Source organism: Thalassophryne amazonica, chromosome 16, assembly GCF_902500255.1.
Source record: "Thalassophryne amazonica chromosome 16, fThaAma1.1, whole genome shotgun sequence".
Taxonomy (NCBI): domain Eukaryota; kingdom Metazoa; phylum Chordata; class Actinopteri; order Batrachoidiformes; family Batrachoididae; genus Thalassophryne; species Thalassophryne amazonica.
The window spans coordinates 1480124-1501101 of NC_047118.1; the positions used below are offsets into that span (position 1 = coordinate 1480124).

A 20978-nucleotide genomic window follows, 5' to 3' on the forward strand; every position below is an offset into this window, starting at 1 on the left:
GAATCATATTTGTCTAATAGATTACAGTTTGTTCATGTAAATGGGGAATCTTCTTCACAGACTAAAGTTAATTGTGGAGTTCCACAGGGTTCTGTGCTAGGACCAATTTTGTTCACTTTGTACATGCTTCCCTTAGGTAGTATTATTAGACGGTATTGCTTAAATTTTCATTGTTACGCAGATGATACCCAGCTTTATCTATCCATGAAGCCAGAGGACACACACCAATTAGCTAAACTGCAGGATTGTCTTACAGACATAAAGACATGGATGACCTCTAATTTCCTGCTTTTAAACTCAGATAAAACTGAAGTTATTGTACTTGGCCCCACAAATCTTAGAAACATGGTGTCTAACCAGATCCTTACTCTGGATGGCATTACCCTGACCTCTAGTAATACTGTGAGAAATCTTGGAGTCATTTTTGATCAGGATATTGTTGTGAAAGTGTAGGTACACGGACCCACAACAGGGGGCGCAATGAACGGACAATGGAGGAAGGTGAATAACAAGGTTTACTATTGTGAAACGAGCACAATGAATACAACAATCACAATTTGGGGTAGAATCCGCTGGTGTCGTGTGGGCAGGCTCGAAGGTAGGAGACGTCCGTCTCAGTCGAACCGAAACCACCCAGATCTCCTCTGCCACCGAACCCTGGAAATACTGGAACCGCCAAGTCCCGAAGTCCCAGGTGGCCACTGCCTCCGCTCGTCGGATCCGGTACTGCTGGCGGGAGAGAGCAACAACACAGGCGTGGATGCGACAGCACCCAGTAACGGAGAGGGGAGAAGCCGCCTCCACCTCTAGTCACAATATGGCAGGCAGGTGAGTACTTATCCAAGCAATTTAGCTTTCAGTAATCAGCAGTCCTGAAAAGGTTTAACAAGTCTTTTAATCAGAATATAAATGCAGAGTACGTTACCTCAGTCTAAAGGCGATATCTCGGCACTGAGGTGGAGACGCCGTCCTCCTGATATACCTCTGTGCTGAGTGGAACAGCTGTGTCCAGTGATGGGTGACAGCTGTCACCCAGGCTGCTCCCATAAGGCGGCAGCGCCCTCTGGTGCCTGGAGCCCGCACTCCAGGCAGGGCGCCCTCTGGTGGTGGTGGGCCAGCAGTACCTCCTCTTCAGCGGCCCACACAACAGGACCCCCCCCTCAATGGGCGCCTCCTGGCGCACGGCCGGGCTTGTCCGGATGGCGACGGTAGAAGTCGGCCAGGAGGGCCGGGTCCAGGATGAAGCCCTTCTTCACCCAGGAGCGCTCCTCGGGACCGTACCCCTCCCAGTCCACCAGATATTGAAAACCCCGGCCCATCCGATGGACATCAAGGAGCCGGCGTACAGTCCAAGCCGGTTCCCCGTCGATGATCCGGGCAGGAGGCGGCGCCGGACCCGGGGTGCAGAGGGGTGAGGTGTGAAGGGGCTTGATCCGGGAAACATGAAAAACTGGATGGATCCGCAGTGAGGCCGGAAGCTGGAGCCTCACTGCGGCGGGGTTGATGACCTTGAGGATCTTGTAAGGTCCGATGTACCGTTCCTGAAGTTTCGGTGAGTCTACCTGCAGAGGAATGTCCTTGGTGGACAACCAGACCTCCTGCCCAGGACGATACTTGGGGGCCGGGGCCCGCCGCCGGTCTGCATGTTTCTTCGCCCTCGTCCGGGCCTTCAACAAGGCAGAGCGGGCGGCACGCCATACCCGACGGCACTTCCGTAGGTGGGCCTGGACCGAGGGCACACCGACCTCTCCCTCAACCACCGGAAACAAGGGGGGCTGATACCCCAAGCACACCTCAAACGGGGAGAGGCCGGTGGCTGATGACACTTGGCTGTTGTGGGCGTACTCGATCCAGGCCAGGTGGGTACTCCAGGCCGTCGGGTGCGCGGCTGTCACACAGCGAAGTGTCTGCTCCAGTTCCTGATTCGCCCGCTCTGCCTGCCCGTTGGTCTGGGGGTGGTACCCAGACGAGAGGCTGACCGTGGCCCCCAGTTCCCGGAAAAAGCTCCTCCAGACGTGCGAGGTGAACTGGGGACCGCGATCGGAGACGATGTCTGATGGTATGCCATGCAGACGGACGACGTGGTGGACCAGGAGGTCTGCTGTCTCCTGGGCCGTTGGGAGCTTCGGGAGGGCCACGAAGTGGGCCGCCTTGGAGAAACGGTCCACTATCGTGAAGACGACGGTGTGTCCCTGGGACGGCGGGAGACCCGTGACAAAGTCTAGGCCGATGTGGGACCAGGGGCGATGAGGCACGGGCAGTGGCTGTAGCTGCCCTGAGGTCTTTCTGTGGTCGGCCTTGCCCCTGGCGCAGGTGGTACAGGCCTGGACGTAGTCCCGGACGTCGGCCTCCAGGGATGCCCACCAGAAGCGTTGCCGGACGACTGTCACGGTCCTTCGCACCCCAGGGTGACAGGAGAGTTTAGAACCATGACAGAAGTCCAGGACTGCAGCCCTAGCCTCTGGTGGGACGTATAGTCTGTCCTTTGGTCCGTTTCCGGGGTCCGGGTCACGGGTCAGGGCCTCCCGGACGGTCTTCTCCACGTCCCAGGTGAGGGCGGCCACGATAGCGGACTCCGGGATGATGGGATCCGGGGGATCCGACGGTTCCGTTTTGACTTCGTCTTCATGCACCCGGGACAATGCATCCGATCTTTGATTCTTGGTCCCGGGACGGTAGGTAATCCGGAAGTCAAAACAGCCAAAGAACAGTGACCAGCGGGCTTGCCTGGGGTTCAGCCGCTTGGCGGTCCTGATGTACTCCAGGTTCCGATGGTCAGTGAAAACCGTGAATGGCATGGCTGTTCCCTCCAACAGATGTCTCCACTCTTCGAGGGCCTCTTTCACAGCAAGGAGTTCCCGATTGCCGACGTCATAGTTCCGTTCAGCGGGGGTCAACCTGCGGGAAAAATAGGCACACGGGTGAAGGACCTTATCGGTCTTCCCGCTCTGGGAGAGCACCGCTTCTATCCCTGAGTCCGAGGCATCCACTTCAACCACAAACTGGCGGCTAGGATCGGGCTGCACCAGAACTGGTGCAGACGAAAAGCGCCGTTTCAACTCCTTGAACGCGGCTTCGCACCGATCCGACCAGGTGAAGGGGACTTTTGGTGAGGTCAGGGCTGTCAGGGGGCTAACTACCTGACTGTAGCCCTTAATGAACCTCCTGTAGAAATTAGCAAAGCCGAGGAACTGTTGCAGCTTCCTACGGCTTGTGGGTTGGGGCCAATCTCTCACCGCCGCAACCTTGGCCGGATCAGGGGCGACGGAGTTAGAGGAGATGATAAACCCCAGGAAGGACAAAGAAGTGTGGTGGAATTCACACTTCTCGCCCTTCACAAACAGGCGGTTCTCCAACAACCGCTGCAGGACCTGACGGACATGCCGGACATGAGTCTCAGGATCCGGGGAAAAGATGAGTATATCGTCTAGATACACGAAGACGAACCGGTGCAGGAAGTCCCGCAAGACATCGTTTACCAACGCTTGGAAAGTCGCGGGAGCATTAGTGAGACTGAACGGCATGACCAGGTACTCAAAATGACCTAAGGGGGTGTTAAATGCCGTCTTCCATTCGTCTCCCTTCCGGATCCGAACCAAATGATACGCATTCCTAAGATCCAGCTTGGTGAAGATTTTGGCTCCATGCAAGGGGGTGAACACTGAATCCAACAAGGGCAACGGGTATCGGTTGCGAACCGTGATTTCGTTCAACCCCCTGTAATCAATGCATGGATGAAGCCCGCCATCTTTTTTACCCACAAAAAAGAAACCTGCACCCATCGGAGAGGTGGAATTCCGGATCAACCCGGCAGCTAATGAGTCCCGGATGTAGGTCTCCATTGATTCACGCTCCGGCCGTGAGAGGTTGTACAGCCTACTGGACGGGAACTCACTGCCTGGAACCAAATCAATGGCACAATCATACGGGCGGTGGGGAGGAAGCGTGAGAGCCAGATCCTTGCTGAACACGTCAGCGAGGTCATGGTACTCCGCCGGCACCGCCTTCAGATTGGGCGGGACTCGGACCTCCTCCTTAGCTTGGGAGCCGGGAGGAACCGAGGAACCTAGACACTCCCGATGGCAGGTTTCGCTCCACTGAACCACTACCCCGGACGGCCAATCGATCCGGGGATTGTGCTTTAGCATCCAGGGAAAACCCAAAACCACACGGGAGGTGGCCTGAGTCACAAAGAACTCGATCACCTCCCGGTGGTTACCTGACACCACCAGAGTTACTGGAGGTGTCTTATGCGTGATTGGTGGGAGTAGGGAGCCATCTAGCGCCCGAACCTGCACAGGCGAGGTAAGAGCCACCAGAGGGAGCCCTATCTCCCTGGCCCATCTACTGTCAAGCAGATTCCCCTCAGAGCCCGTGTCCACCAGTGCTGGGGCCTTCAGGGTTGAATCCTCAAACAGGATCGTGACTGGGAGTCGTGTAGCAATGTGGGTGTGTCCCACGTGAATGTTTTGGCCCACCCCTGGCCCAGTCTCTAGGGGCGGGCGTTTGGCGTTTGACCGCTCGGGGCAGTCTCTCACATGGTGCTCTATTGAACCACAAACAAGACACGCTCCGTGGGTCCATCTCCTCTGTGCATCTGGTGCCCTAAATGTTGCCCTACTCGTGTCCCTAGCTTCGTCAGTAGGGGGAGCTGTGACCCCACGGAGCGCAGGGGCTGTGGAGCGTGGGGAAGGCGGAGCTCGATCGGAACCGGAAGGGAGAGGGACGACGCGTGCCTGGCCATGCCCTTCGCCTCGTTCCCGACGGCGTTCTTCTAACCGGTTGTCAAGTCGCATGACCAGATCGATGAGCCCGTCTAAGTCCCGCGGTTCGTCCTTCGCCACCAGGTGCTCTTTTAGGACCAATGACAGTCCGTTTACAAAGGCGGCGCGGAGGGCAGTGCTATTCCAGCCGGATCTCGCCGCCGCGATGCGGAAGGCGACTGCATAGGCAGCTGCGCTCCGACGCCCCTGTCTCATTGACAGTAGCGCGGTTGAAGCGGACTCTCCTCTGTTGGGATGGTCGAACACCGTTCTGAGCTCCCGTACAAACCCAACGTATGTATGAAGGAGCCGTGAGTTCTGCTCCCAGAGCGCTGTAGCCCAAGCGCGTGCCTCCCCGCGAAGCAGATTTATTACATAAGCTACTTTGCTAGCATCAGTCGTGTACATCACGGGACGCTGTGCGAAGATGAGCGAACACTGCATCAGAAAATCCGCGCACGTCTCCACACAGCCTCCGTACGGTTCTGGAGGGCTTATGTATGCTTCTGGGGACGGAGGAAGGGACCGTTGAACGACCAGTGGAACGTCACTTTCACGCGCAGGGTCCTCGGGAGGGAGAGCCGCAGCGGCGCCCGGAGGGCGCGCCTCCACTTGTGCGGCGAGAGCCTCCACCCTGCGGTTTAGGAGAACGTGCTGCTCGGTCATTAAATCGATCCAAGAGGTGAAAGCGGTGAGGATCCGCTGCAACTCACCGATTACCCCTCCCGAAGCCGCCGACGCGCCTTGGTCTTCCATTGGCCGTTCAACAGCCGGTTGACGCCCCTCGGGGTCCATGACGCTGGCTGAGATATCCTGTTGTGAAAGTGTAGGTACACGGACCCACAACAGGGGGCGCAATGAACGGACAATGGGGGAAGGTTTACTATTGTGAAACGAGCACAATGAATACAACAATCACAATTTGGGGTCGAATCCGCTGGTGTCGTGTGGGCAGGCTCGAAGGTAGGAGACGTCCGTCTCAGTCGAACCGAAACCACCCAGATCTCCTCTGCCACCGAACCCTGGAAATACTGGAACCGCCAAGTCCCGAAGTCCCAGGTGGCCACTGCCTCCGCTCGTCGGATCCGGTACTGCTGGCGGGAGAGAGCAACAACACAGGCGTGGATGCGACAGCACCCAGTAACGGAGAGGGGAGAAGCCGCCTCCACCTCTAGTCACAATATGGCAGGCAGGTGAGTACTTATCCAAGCAATTTAGCTTTCAGTAATCAGCAGTCCTGAAAAGGTTTAACAAGTCTTTTAATCAGAATATAAATGCAGAGTACGTTACCTCAGTCTAAAGGCGATATCTCGGCACTGAGGTGGAGACGCCGTCCTCCTGATATACCTCTGTGCTGAGTGGAACAGCTGTGTCCAGTGATGGGTGACAGCTGTCACCCAGGCTGCTCCCATAAGGCGGCAGCGCCCTCTGGTGCCTGGAGCCCGCACTCCAGGCAGGGCGCCCTCTGGTGGTGGTGGGCCAGCAGTACCTCCTCTTCAGCGGCCCACACAACAGATATGTCATTCAAAGCGCATATTAAACAAATATGTAGGACTGCTTTTTTGCATTTACGCAATATCTCTAAAATCAGAAAGGTCTTGTCTCAGAGTGATGCTGAAAAACTAATTCATGCATTTATTTCCTCTAGGCTGGACTATTGTAATTCATTATTATCAGGTTGTCCTAAAAGTTCCCTAAAAAGCCTTCAGTTAATTCAAAATGCTGCAGCTAGAGTACTGACGGGGACTAGAAGGAGAGAGCATATCTCACCCATATTGGCCTCTCTTCATTGGCTTCCTGTTAATTCCAGAATAGAATTTAAAATTCTTCTTCTTACTTATAAGGTTTTGAATAATCAGGTCCCATCTTATCTTAGGGACCTCGTAGTACCATATCACCCCAATAGAGCGCTTCGCTCTCAGACTGCAGGCTTACTTGTAGTTCCTAGGGTTTGTAAGAGTAGAATGGGAGGCAGAGCCTTCAGCTTTCAGGCTCCTCTCCTGTGGAACCAGCTCCCAATTCAGATCAGGGAGACAGACACCCTCTCTACTTTTAAGATTAGGCTTAAAACTTTCCTTTTTGCTAAAGCTTATAGTTAGGGCTGGATCAGGTGACCGTGAACCATCCCTTAGTTATGCTGCTATAGACTTAGACTGCTGGGGGGTTCCCATGATGCACTGAGTGTTTCTTTCTCTTTTGCTCTGTATGCACCACTCTGCATTTAATCATTAGTGATCGATCTCTGCTCCCCTCCACAGCATGTCTTTTTCCTGATTCTCTCCCTCAGCCCCAACCAGTCCCAGCAGAAGACTGCCCCTCCCTGAGCCTGGTTCTGCTGGAGGTTTCTTCCTGTTAAAAGGGAGTTTTTCCTTCCCACTGTAGCCAAGTGCTTGCTCACAGGGGGTCGTTTTGACCGTTGGGGTTTTTCTGTAATTATTGTATGGCCTTGCCTTACAATATAAAGCGCCTTGGGGCAACTGTTTGTTGTGATTTGGAGCTATATAAATAAAATTGATTTGATTTGATTTGATTTAATACAGAGGCGCCTGAAAAAACCCAGTTAGATCAGACTTGGTTTGTTCTGGAAGACTGTGACCAAAGCGCATGTGTGTGACGGAGCATCAGCTGTTAGATGTAGGCTCGTCCTGTGTAATGGCCGTCGTTACGGTGTTATGTAACACACAGACACACACACACCATCACCACCAGAGCTGCGTTACACTTCCTTAATCTGCCTCTTCTCCATCTCCCCTCTTTCCTCAGGTCATTACCGCCTCGCCAGCTCCAGACTTTCTTTTCCTCCTGCTCATCTGTGAATAATTCTCTCCATCAAAGAAAGAGAGACGCTGAGATGCTGCTCGTGTTTCCGGCTGCTAGCGCCGTTTTTGCTCCTGCTAATAAATCCTCTGATTCCTGAGCTGCCGTTACCAAGAAACATGAAAAACATAAAACCAAGTCCATCACCTCAGAAGCTCCACACACCTTCACCGACACCAAATCGTAGGACTGATGTTGGGATTTATCTTTGTGATGTAGCGGGGGGGCGCTCCACAACACACACACACACACACACACAGTTTGTACAGTAGAATGTCCATCGTCCACGTGTGCTTCAGATTAGTCGACTGTTTCATCTAGCAGAAGCGCCATGTGACTTTTCTTTCTCGACTAATCAGAGAACCATCGTAGAAACAGTCATTCCAACCGGGACCAAAGGATCCGCCCCTGTACAGGCTGTTGAAGAACATCGTGTTGGGACACTGGTACGCCGGGTGCTTTATGGGACAACATCTCACACATGGCGGTTAGCAGGACAAAACTCTCACGGTGGCTTTGGACGCTTCCTCGGTGCATCGTGGGTTGTCAGACCTGCTGGGTTTTTTGTTTTTAATCCAGGGGAAGATAACGCAGTGTCCCTGCCACTCATTATTGATGTCAAAAGGCGCACGAACTGAGGATTGATCCATCAGTCTCAGCATGTTACATGACCTTCAAACGTGTCCCTCCCTGCGTCTCATGCTTTTTGTTGTCCTGGTGCTCATCTGTGGCACTTTTGATGACTTAGGTTTTTGTTATGGTTTCCACTGGTGTTGGTGTACTACATGAGGACCCACTGAGGATGTCTTCTGAAAGACAATTTAATCAACGGGAAGACCTTTTCCGAACACGGGTCAAACCCCATGTTTAGGGACGGACCAGTTTGGACGGATATCACCGTCTTGTTTTCCTTTTCCGTCAGCTCTGTACTCTTCCGTTTCCCTTCTCAAGACATTGTCGTGGTGAAGATTCAACTGAGAAAACAAAAGAACAACAAAAAAGTCCACATCTTGCCTGTAGAAGGACTCACGTGTCCGTTGTTTGTTGCTTTTATCAGTGTGGTTTTCCGTATTTGTGGGTGTGTTTGTTTTGTATTTGTGTGTGTCCCTGTGGGTGTGTGTGTGTCACTGTGACCTTGTGTGTGTGTGTGTGTGTCTGTCTGTGTGTGTGTGTGTGAAAGACACGTTTTGTGCTCGCTGCCCTCCGCCGTTCCCGTCCTCCGTCCCTGCCTCCATTTTCAAACTGAACACGTCTTTGATCCCACGTGTTAGCGAGGAGTCCTGCTGTATGTGTGTGAGTGTGTGCCACGTGTGCCGTACACGCCTCATTGCGCTCCTGCATGCTTTCTACATACCATTTGTATAATGTCCATAAAATGGGTGATTTGCCCTCTAGTGTTCAACACAAAGAAATGCAGTCCTTTACAAAGACGACAGCAGCCATTAGATAGGCTAAGGTGGTTATGCTATAACCATATTACTCATTCATTCATTCATTTCCTAATGCTTCACTGGGTCTCCGTTTGCAGTGGCAGCAGATCAAGCCGCTCAGCCCACACTTCCCTATCCTTGACCATATCTAATATTGAAATTGAATATTGATAGACCTAGGCTGAAATGGGCATTGAAATTTTATTTTAATGATGAATCACATTTCAAAAGGTTCACTGAAGTTGAAACTCTTTCAAATGTGTTTAATGAGGTCTCCTATTTACCTTATTTAAGTTTGTTTAGGTGGTGTATCAGGTTTCTGTTAAATCATACAGTCACATAATTTAACTATCAATATATTGACTAAACAACTCCATTATATGTAGCCTATTGCTAACATTAATGCATAAAGAACTCCCACTTTTATTTCGCTTTGATTTAGCTGGTATAACTGCAAAATACATTGTGCGTTCACAATGTATTAAACTCTCTAACTAGTTTCTTTTCACTCATGCAAAATTTGAAGGAGCTAGCTTGTTAGCTTCCCAATTCTCACGAAGCTAACAAGCTAGCTCCTTCAGTTCACTTGCTTGATTGTTGATTGTCAAATTTTTCAGTCGTAGAAGTGAAAAAGACACTAGTTTTGTGAGTTTAATACATTATGAATATCAGTTGTGTTTTGCAGCTATTTTACTATATTTTCCAGAGTATACGTCACACCTGTTAAAAAATCATTCCACCTGCCTCTCCAAACCTTTGCCTGGTATAAGTAACTGTGTTGATTGTGTACTTCTTTTAGTGACTTGTGTAAACAAACAGAAACAGATGGGTCACTGACTGAAAATGAAATGTGGTGGTTGTGTTTTGATTTCATTCAGAATGTGCTGCAAAATAATTGTTTGAAAGAAAAGCTGACAGGCTGACATGTTGGTGTGTTCGTGATGGGTTGTTGTTGTTGTTGTTGTTATTTACCTTAAAGCAGTGGTTACCAAACGTCACCTCCAACTGCATCAGTTCACTCGTAATGTGCAATTAATTAAGTCAGTAAATAAGTCATTAGTAAATGAAGGCGTACCCGTACATGTCGTGCGCTGTCTTTTGCATAAAATACAAAATGCTTGCTACAGTTTTGCTCAGAATGAACAATTTTAGGATCTGACGGCTCTGATAAGCATCATCACGGGTGTCACCTGATGCATGCAGCATCTTCCATTTTGCATGCTTTCTTTCTCTCTGAATAAGCCGTGGTCCCATTAATACATTTTTATCAGCAGTATAATGTGGGTCACCAGGTGTCAGAAAAGAAGATACCAGTTTTGTAGCTAAATTTACTCTTTAAAGACTCAGATGATGCATCCAAAAACATCTATTTCCAGGTCTGTGACCTTGTTTGTCTTGTTTGTTTGTTTATTTGGACCAGGGATCACAAAGTTCCTATGTTGCCCTTTTTTCCTTTATTCTATTTTTGTGCTTTCACGTGCTAACTTTTTTTTAGAAGCCACATGTCAGCAAATTGTCCTTTCATTGTCCAGAAGTGCCGTATTTATCTTCCGGGGTTTACATCAAAGTGCAACATCACAGGCCTGCACCCAGTTTTGATGAAGGATGGGATGACTAGTCATAATAGTCCACTATGACTAGCTGACATCTGACTAGTTCAGTATTTTTTATTAGTTGACTAGTCTAAAACCATTTATTAAGTTCATTTAACCCTTAAATTTAGAATGAAGCAGGATGATCTAAGGTGACTAAACAACACTTACAACCCAGTGTCAAAATAACATGACAACACAAAAATGTATGTGTAAAAAAGCAAAGTGATGAATATAGTAAGATATTCTTCTTATTATTATTATTATATTATTTATTATTATATTATTTTTAAAAGGTCCAATCAAACTATACCACATTATTTCTCTGACTATAACGATTCCAAAGAGGTGTTGTTCAACTACCTATGACCAAAATTTAAAGTAATGTAGTAAAACAGCAAAAATGATGCGAAAGGCTGATTTCACTCATTGCAAGGGTCCAAAAATAAAGTTACTCCAATTTTGGCAAAAAAAAGGAAGGCAAGTTATTGGATGAGCTAATTGAATTATTATTATTATTTTTTTATACGTTTTGTCTGTTTTGAATGTGTTTAGCAGGTAAACGATGTCAGTGTCTCTTGGATTGCGTGATGTGTTACCACATAACCTGATGCGGTGCAAATTATTCGTTTTTAACATCCATCAATAATTTGCACCAACAGTTCACCAATGCAACATACAGCGTGCAACACAGCAGTAATGTCAGTCATGTAAGAAACAAACTTTTTCTTTGCCTGTTGCTTTAAATGTAAAGGAGCTGCTGGCCACACCTACTCTTTTTCTTTTTTTTTTCAAGAAGGGATATCTCTCTGTCTGTCCTATGGACTGGACACCCAGAACACAGACTGACATACTGGGTGTGTCCCAAAGCAAACCACAGCTCACTTAAGGATTTCTGTTACATATGTCACAGACGGATAAAACAAATCTTTTCAGGCCTATATTTTGCTGACAGTTGTAGAATTGTGAGAAAATTTTACACAAACTCCTGGCCTTACTCAACTGTAAAAACTAGATGAGAAGCAACTTTTGCACAAAACAACCCCTTTAATAGTCCCAGCATGAATCAAAGTAATTACATCTTCATTGCACATTTTTCAGCCGCCCTTAAAGTCGTTGCATGCCTGAGGTTTGGGAACCACTGCCTGCAGAGAATTTAAAACAAGGAGCAGGTGTGAGAAAACAAGCACCTGGGATTCCTGCCCTTTTTGTGTGAACAATACAGACTTATACAAGTAAAGCCATGTCAGTCACCGCCACTACGACTGTAACCTCAGCAAAACAACACTGCAACACCTCACTACAGCTACTCCGATTGCTATCATTGCTATTTCCCTCTGGTCCTGCCCCGCTCACTGACACACGCTTGGATTCACTGAGGAGAAGAATTGTGCATGCGTGAGTGTGTGTGTGTGTGTATGTTGCAGGGGAGGGATGTAACATCTTTCTGGGGGCCTCTCCTTCACATTTGCAACCAGAAACATCAAAACACCGTTTTCATTTGGAGGATTGTGTGCGCGTAGCCGTCTTGCACTCGTGTGCTTCATCTGAATGCACAGTATTCCAGCACATAGCCCAAACCCAGACATGGGTGCATGTATTAGGTGTTGTGTTCACTGCCAGTTTGGGAAATAAACTCAGTGTTTTTCGGTGCAGTGTATCACCAGAATGTCTACTGACAGCGGGCTGCACCCAATTGAAGGTTTAGGAGCTGCAGCAGCTTTTCATCACACTTCTCAAATGTTCACAGTTAGAAATGTTCATACAATTTCAAGACAAGTCATGAATCACCTTTGTGTTTCCATTGTTTTTGTGTGTTTTTTTTTTTTTTTTTTGTCCCAGACTCAGAGGACGACGTCTTGTCTCTGAATTTCGGCACGGCGCTCACCTTTGCACGTTTGATATTTTGCCATGCTGTGAGATGCAAAACTGTTTTGACAGGTGCAATTGTGAAGGAGCTCCCCTTTAACTCTGGACCATGTTAGTGCAGGGAGACTTACCAGCATGCCTGATCGGGTAAACGTGGGCCACATGTCCCACATCAGCCCCTGAAGTATTTCTGTGGAGTGCATTGATCACGGATATTATATTGATCCATTTGTCTCAAGGATCCATAACTGCTCTCCTGTGCTCCTGTCTGGTGACAGACCCCAAAACCCAGGGTGGGTCACCCACTTTCACCCTCTGTCTGTCACACTCCCTCTCCTCCCTGATTACTCTTGCTCTCTCCTCCCCTCCCCTCTCTCCCCCACACCTGTCCATTTCTCACTCTGTTCTCTCTCCCTCATCTACCTCACGTCCATCTATCTCACCCTCTTTCTTTCTGTGTGCCCCCCCGCCCCACCCCCCACTGTCCTCTCGGGTTAGCACTGTTCCGAATGATTATGGGGGGAAGAACAAACATGTTTGCATGCTTATATTAACACAAATGATGTCAACTCGATGCAATGAAAAATTATATAAATGATGCTTAAAAGCAAAATCTGACGATGAACTTGATGCTAACACTACTAACAACGACTCAATGGAGACTTAATGGTTTATCTCAGTGGTCAAAAATGATGAAAAGACTTTGTTTATGTTGTAGTGGTGTTCTTTTTTTATTTTTGATTGATTTTTTTTTAATATATATATATATATATATATATATATATATATATATATATATATATATATAATTTATTCCAGAGGTTTACTTTTATATTGGCTGAAGCTGAGAAGGTGAATGAGGGGTTCGGTTGTTCGCCGGATTAGGTCACAGGATGTCGACGAATGTGTACATTTACATTGTGGCTGCAGCAATGATGATGGAAATAAAGGATATGTATCATCCAGCCTCCGTTCAGTGTCCTGGGTTTTTGGAGAGCCGGTGCTAACGTAGCTGCCACCCGAGCCAGACGCTGTGCTATATATAAAATATAAGGCCTCAGGCAGTCCGAGAGCACATTATATTTGATTAGCGTGGAAGTCTACCTGGACAGAAGCAGCCTGAGCCCTTTGTTCCTCTCCTTCAGTCTTTCTGCTGAGTGTTAGGTCGTGTGTAATTATTCAGCCACTTTGTCATGAATTCTTCATGGTGGCCCTGTTTTGCTGGATGTGACGCGGGAGCGCCTGCCTGCTTTCCACCACCTCTTCTTAAAAACATATTTGTTATGTGGTTTGCATCTCCGTTTAAACCCTAGAAATTTCCACGGGTATCGTTCTGCATCTCCGGCACTGAAGCAGAAAGAGAAGGAAGCTCAGATGTCCAAGGGAATGGCAGAGGAGGAGGAGGAGGAGAGGATTAAACAAGTGGAGATGCCAGAGAGGAGGAGGAGGAGGCTACAGCAAGAAAACCTGGACTGAAGAGGAGAAAGCTGCATGCAGAATGTGTGTCGACGTGGAGACGGGCGAAAATGGAGGAGGAGGGATGCAGATAGACGTGTTCATAACCTGCAGCGTGCTGACAGCCTGAACGGTGCTGTGCAGACGTGCAGCCTTTGTGCACGTGCACGTGACAGCGCACCGGATTGTGGACTGTTGAGAAAAGTCAGAGGGTTGGGCTCTGGGGTGGGGACTGCTGTTTCCATGACAACGCTCCCACCATGCAAAAAAAAAAAAAACCATCATTTAGTCAGAAAGACATTTTACTGAGTTCAGTGAGCTGGAAGAGGTGTGTGTGTGTGGGGGGGGGGGGTGCAATGTGAAGGAGGGATTCACCTAAAGTCAGCTGACAGTAAGACATCACGCCTGACTGTCAACATGTCTCATTACTGCACATCCTGATTATGAACTCCTCTGCAACATTAAAGATGAATGGAAAGGCTTTGGGCGATTCGTCCGCGCACACTGACGGACACCGTGATGGAAATTTCACTTCAGCACATTACAAAATGTAGAGGTCACAATCTCGATCTGAAGCGCATAGCGCAACTGCATTTAGAGAGTGTCCAAGTACACATTCCTGTTTCCACACGGAAATGGAATTTTCCATAAACCACTGAAAATGCTGCGGTATATGTGTCAGGCCTGTGTGTGGCGCTGTAGCACACCCCCCCCCCCCAAAAAAAAAACAGAGAAGAAGACGTGGAGCATGCCCATAAAGCTTGCACACTGTATACAAACACAGAAGAAGAAGATGACACCATCGTTTCACAAAAGTTGCATATTGGCCGTACACACAAAAACGCAAAGGTGGCATTTTGAGATTTATCCACTCTGGGACCCGTTTTCAAAAAGCAGCGGTTTTGGATTCTGAAAACACTGGTTCTGTGTGGACGAAACACCGACACAATGCAAAAATTTGTGGATATGCCTAAACCCGTCTCCATGTGGATGGGCAACAGGCTGCGGTGCGCTGAACTGATATTTTGGATTGGGTTAGTCCAGTATTACTGGATCAGATGTGAGAAATAAAAACAATAATCATAAAAATCTGATGGGATCCAAGACTTCCATTACACACATCAGTACACATGGTGGGACTTATTAATCAGTATTGAATGACTGAGTTTATTTCAAAAAATAATGAACAATATTAGACAACAGCCCTGTGACAGACTGGTGCCCTGGGCAGGTGTGCCCGGCCTCATGCCCCGGTGACTGCTGGGACCCTTAACTGGAGTAAGCAGGTGTAGAAAATGGATGGATGAAACAAATAGTGCACATTAAATACTCAGAAAACACAATATATTGAAAACAATTCATTTCCATTGTGGTCCAGTAGACCTGGGGTCCATGTGGACCCCACTAGAACTTGGATTTTAATACTGCTAAAAGTTTTAGGCCATTCTTATAGACAGTCTGTAATATAACTAGCTGGGGTCACATAGCAACTGTTTTGGAAAAAAGACTTTTGAGTATCTGGCTGATAAACAATATTTTATTTTGAAAGAACTTTGAGAATTATTTTTTCAAACACAACTTTTCAATACAAAATTCCTACCCCTCCTCACTGAGAATATCCTGAATGAAAACTGATCTGACAGTGCAGTCATTACGAAAAAATGACACAAAGACTATGACCCGGGTGACTGAGAACCTACACAGACACATGTATATAGTACTCACAGCCTTTCCCATGAAGCTCAAAACTGAGCTCAGGTGCCTCCTGTTTTCACTGATCATCCTTGAGATGTTTCTACAGTTTAACTGGAGTCCTTCCAGAAGGATAACCATCTCTGCAGCAATCCACCAATCAGGCCTGTATGGTAGAGTAGCCAGATGGAAGCCAAAACCTGCTCCACGGCACTCTTGGCCTCAGACTGGGTAGCTGGTTTATTTTCAGCAGGACAATGACCCTAAGCACACAGCCACGATATCAAAGGAGTGGCTTCAGGACAACTCTGTGAATGTCCTTGAGTGGCCCAGCCAGAGCCCAGACCTGAATCTGACTGAACATCTCTGGAGAGATCTGAAAATGTCTGTGCACCGACGCTCCCCATCCAACCTGATGGAGTTTGAGAGGTGCTGCAAAGAGGAATGGACCAAACTGTCCAAAGATAGGGGCACCAAGCTTGTGGCATCATATTCAAGAAAACTCGAGGCTGGAATTGCTGCCAAATGTGCATCAACAAAGTATTGAGCAAAGGGAGTGAATACTTACATACACATGATTTCTCAGTTTTTTATTTTTAATAAATTTGCAAAACATTTTAAAAAGTTTTATGTTGTCATTACAGGGTGTTGTGAGTAGAATTTGAGGGATAAAAAATGAATTTACTCCATTTTGCAATAAGGCTGTAACATAACAAAATGTGGAAAATGTGAAGTGCTGTGAATACTTTCTGGATGCACAGTAAGTTAGGAACCTACTACCCAACCATTACTGTAGTACATTCTAGACGTAAGCAAGTGAGTAGCAGGGACAACATTCAGATGTACCACGCCACCACCATCTTACCTGTCCTTTGACTCTGATGTTCAGAAATGATGTACATATGCACATACCCATGTATGGCTGGAACATTTCTATTTTGCAATGGTGGACATTTTTAAATGGTTTTGTAGTACATTTGTACAACGACATGGTCCCCTGGTCCTCCACTAACATTTTTTTTGTATATCCGCTGTCTTCTGTGGATTTTCTCGGGAATTTCTTCTTCTTGGTTACCAGGGTCCAGCTGCCTCATGATGCTGCACAGTGTTGGAAATCATAGATCATCTGGGTACTGGTTGACTCCTACGAAATGCTTACTGAGTATTCTGATACCCTAATATATAGTAAGTTATTAGCACTGTGCTCAACCACACCTCCTTTTTTAAACTGACACACCCATGAGTGCACAAAAGAGCACAATTATATTTGCTACTTTTACAACATGAGCACTAGATGGAAAATTATGGATAAAACTGAATGTAGCCGTTGTATCCGTGCACTGCTTTACAGAAAAAGAGTCAATATGTTAATTTATATAGTAGAGTTCAAATCACACAAAAAGGCAAAGAATGTGGCTGCTTCCATCATGGATATGCATGCAGCCTGCAGCGTGCTGTAACCTTTGAGTGCTCAGCATCTTCTGCACACACCTGAGCCACCACACGGCTTCTGCAGCTGGATGAAGATCTGCACCTCACAAGCAGCAAACTTGCATGAGTTTATATTTACAGCTGACCATTTACAAATTTTGGGACTTTGTCGAATATTTCCAACAAAGGAGGATTGAACAACAGATATGAGGGTCATTTGGAAAGTTTACTGTTTCAAACATTCATTCATTCATTTTCTAAACCTGCTTAGTCCAGTCCTGTAAGGTATAGGAAGAGGCACAGAAGGATGAGGAGAAGTAACAGTGGACAGGTGTCAGTCCATGGGGTCAAATAGACCATTAATCAGAGGCAACCCTTAGCAAAAAGAAGTTTATTCATGTGTACTAGGAGTATACATATTTTTTGCTAAAATTGAGGAAGTATACTTTTTTTCCCCAAAACTTTATTTCAACAAATACAATAACGAACAAAGCACAAGGCCACAAAAAAGTCACAGTATCACCGTTATAAACTGAAAGAGATATACAAGATATACAAGACAAAATAAAAAAGAAGGCGTCAGCGTGTGTTTTTTTTTTTTTTAGTCTTTAGAAAAAAAGTTTAAAGTTCACAGGGAAAAGTTCATAGTTTTGAAAGTTCATAGTCTTTAGAGAAAGTTCAAAGTTCCCGGAGAAGAGTTTGTAGACCAGGGGTGGGCAATGAGGGCCGAGACACCGCAAGATCTCCTCACAACCAATCACCTCAGCAGGTGGGTTGCTGATGAGCTTCTCCCGTGAACACAAACACCTGGTTGTCAATGAAATCACCTGCTGATATGAATGGCAGCAAGGAAAACCTGCAATGTCTCGGCCCTTCATGGCACATGATTGCCCACCCCTGTCGTAGATTTTAGAAGTAGCTCACAGATAAGGTCATGAAGTTTTTGGTTCAAAGATCATTGCTCGACAACTGCAAAAAAAGAGAGAAGAGTTTGATGGCTTTTGGTTGCTTCATATGTTCCAAAGATTTCATGTAGAGTAGGGTTATGACTACAAAACGTTTTTCAGAACTTTAATTTTCCTGATGTTGCTTTTGATGAACTTTTACCCATAGTTCACTTTTTTGAAGTTTATTTCATTGGATCATGACCTCCCGCACCTAGTGCCACATCACTTTTAAAAAATACGAGTTTACACAATACTATTTAAAATAATGTAACAAGAAAAGAATTAAGAAGTATCAAGAAATAACAAGAAAATATATACAAATAAAATATATACCAAAAAAATTTGTCTGCAATTTGATGGTAAGAAAATTGACAATAAGGAGTACCAAGTTGTGTGCTTGAAAAATGACAGAAGAACATTACAACTTGGCATTTTGGCTTGTGACAGTGGAACTTCTGCAGACATCTACGAGGTCTGTGATAAAAAAAAGCGGTCCTTTTTATTTTTTTCAAAAAATAAATGGGTTTGATTCATATGTTTTTACGTCAGACAAGCTTGAACCCTCATGCGCATGCATGAGTTTTTTCACGCGTTGGTGACGTCATTTGCCTGTGGGCAGGCTTTGAGTGAGGTGTGGACTCCCCCTCCCGTCGGAATCTCTTTGTCTGAGACGCTGCTGCAAACGGCACGCGTTGCTTTATCAAATTTTTTCAGGACCTGTGAGGGATATCCGTGTGGACACTATTCGAGAAATTCAGCTGGTTTTCGGTGAAAAGTTTAGTGGCTGATGACAGATTGTGGAGTTTCTTTCGCTTTAAGCACAGCCCACAAAGCGGATCAGCGCGGCGCGGTCGGAGGTGGCGTCCGTCTGGCTGTTTCGAGCTGAAACTTCCTAATTTAATGCTCTGTTCACCCAGGAGAAGTTTCAGAAGAAGCCGGCATCAGGAGTTTATGCGGACATTCCACTGTTAAAGGAGATTTTGTAATGAAAGAACGTGCGGGCAAATTTGCCAAGTCGGATCCATGACGATGTGGCAAATCCGTCTGCACCGCGACATGAGAAAAAACACCTCCGTGTTGAAAACCATTTGTAAAATTCAGGTGGCTTTTGATGGCTTTCAACAAGTGAGTATCTGAGAAATTGTTTAACAGCTTGGGCATGTTCCAACTTGCCCGTTAAGGTTTCCAACGGAGGTGTTTTTCCTGTGGCAGTAGAGAGATATTCCTGACTTCCTGTGACTTCCTGTTCCGGAGCACAGCGGTGTTCTGCTGTATCTGTTAGCTGTTTGAACTGAGCTGTTTGAGTTCTTTGAATTAACAGTCTTTTTCAAGACTTTTTTACTTTTTACTTTTTTTTTTTTTTTTTTTACTTTTTCACCGTGCTCCAACGCCTAAAGAAGACCTCTAACGGTCGAAACATCGCGACGGAGCACTTTTATCAGCTAACTTTCATCAGCGTTGGCAAGCTAACTAGCTTGCTAACGCTTTCGTTTTTATTTTATTTTTTAGCACTGTTGTCGTGCGTTACCTGTGCTGCTCCACAGCCTGTTCAGTGGATTTTTATTTTATTTTAGCACTGTTGTCGTGTGTTACCTGTGCTGCTCCACAGCATGTCCAGTGGATTTTTATTTTATTTTTTAGCACTGTTGTCGTGCGTTACCTGTGCTGCTCCACAGCCTGTCCAGTGGATTTTTATTTTATTTTAGCACTGTTGTCGTGCGTTACCTGTGCTGCTCCACAGCCTGTCTAGTGGATTTTTATTTTATTTTAGCACTGTTGTCGTGTGTTACCTGTGCTGCTCCACAGCCTGTCTAGTGGATTTTTATTTTATTTTAGCACTGTTGTCGTGCGTTACCTGTGCTGCTCCACAGCCTGTCTAGTGGATTTTTATTTTATTTTAGCACTGTTGTCGTGTGTTACCTGTGCTGCTCCACAGCATGTCTAGTGGATTTTTATTTTATTTTAGCACTGTTGTCGTGCGTTACCTGTGCTGCTCCACAGCCTGTCTAGTGGATTTTTATTTTATTTTAGCACTGTTGTCGTGCGTTACCTGTGCTGCTCCACAGCATGTCTAGTGGATTTTTATTTTATTTTAGCACTGTTGTCGTGTGTTACCTGTGCTGCTCCACAGCATGTCTAGTGGATTTTTATTTTATTTTAGCACTGTTGTCGTGCGTTACCTGTGCTGCTCCACAGCCTGTCTAGTGGATTTTTATTTTATTTTAGCACTGTTGTCGTGCGTTACCTGTGCTGCTCCACAGCCTGTCCAGTGGATTTTTATTTTATTTTAGCACTGTTGTCGTGCGTTACCTGTGCTGCTCCACAGCCTGTCCAGTGGATTTTTATTTTATTTTTTAGCACTGTTGTCGTGCGTTACCTGTGCTGCTCCACAGCCTGTCCAGTGGATTTTTATTTTATTTTTTAGCACTGTTGTCGTGCGTTACCTGTGCTGCTCCACAGCCTGTCCAGTGGATTTTTATTTTATTTTTAGCACTGTTGTCGTGCGTTACCTGTGCTGCTCCACAGCCTGTCCAGTGGATTTTTATTTTATTTTAGCACTGTTGTCGTGTGTTACCTGTGCTGCTCCACAGCCTGTCTAGTGGATTTTTATTTTATTTTAGCACTGTTGTCGTGCCTGTGCTGCTCCACAGCCTGTCTAGTGGATTTTTATTTTATTTTTTAGCACTGTTGTCGTGCGTTACCTGTGCTGCTCCACAGCATGTCCAGTGGATTTTTATTTTATTTTAGCACTGTTGTCATGTGTTACCTGTGCTGCTCCACAGCCTGTCTAGTGGATTTTTATTTTATTTTAGCACTGTTGTCGTGCCTGTGCTGCTCCACAGCCTGTCCAGTGGATTTTTATTTTATTTTTTAGCACTGTTGTCGTGCGTTACCTGTGCTGCTCCACAGCATGTCCAGTGGATTTTTATTTTATTTTAGCACTGTTGTCGTGTGTTACCTGTGCTGCTCCACAGCCTGTCT

The 20978-nt window shown here is 46.5% G+C and overlaps 1 protein-coding gene across 1 annotated transcript in view; it reads left to right on the forward strand.

Annotated features, from left to right (window-relative positions):
* The window catches only part of syt3 (synaptotagmin III), a 113082-nt gene extending 103616 nt beyond the window's left edge, over positions 1 to 9466 (forward strand). The window contains exon 12 of the mRNA XM_034190388.1: positions 7527 to 9466. The gene's annotated coding sequence lies outside the window, so the exon portion shown is untranslated. The remainder of the gene's footprint in view (positions 1 to 7526) is intronic.
* The last annotated feature ends 11512 nt before the right edge of the window (positions 9467 to 20978 follow it).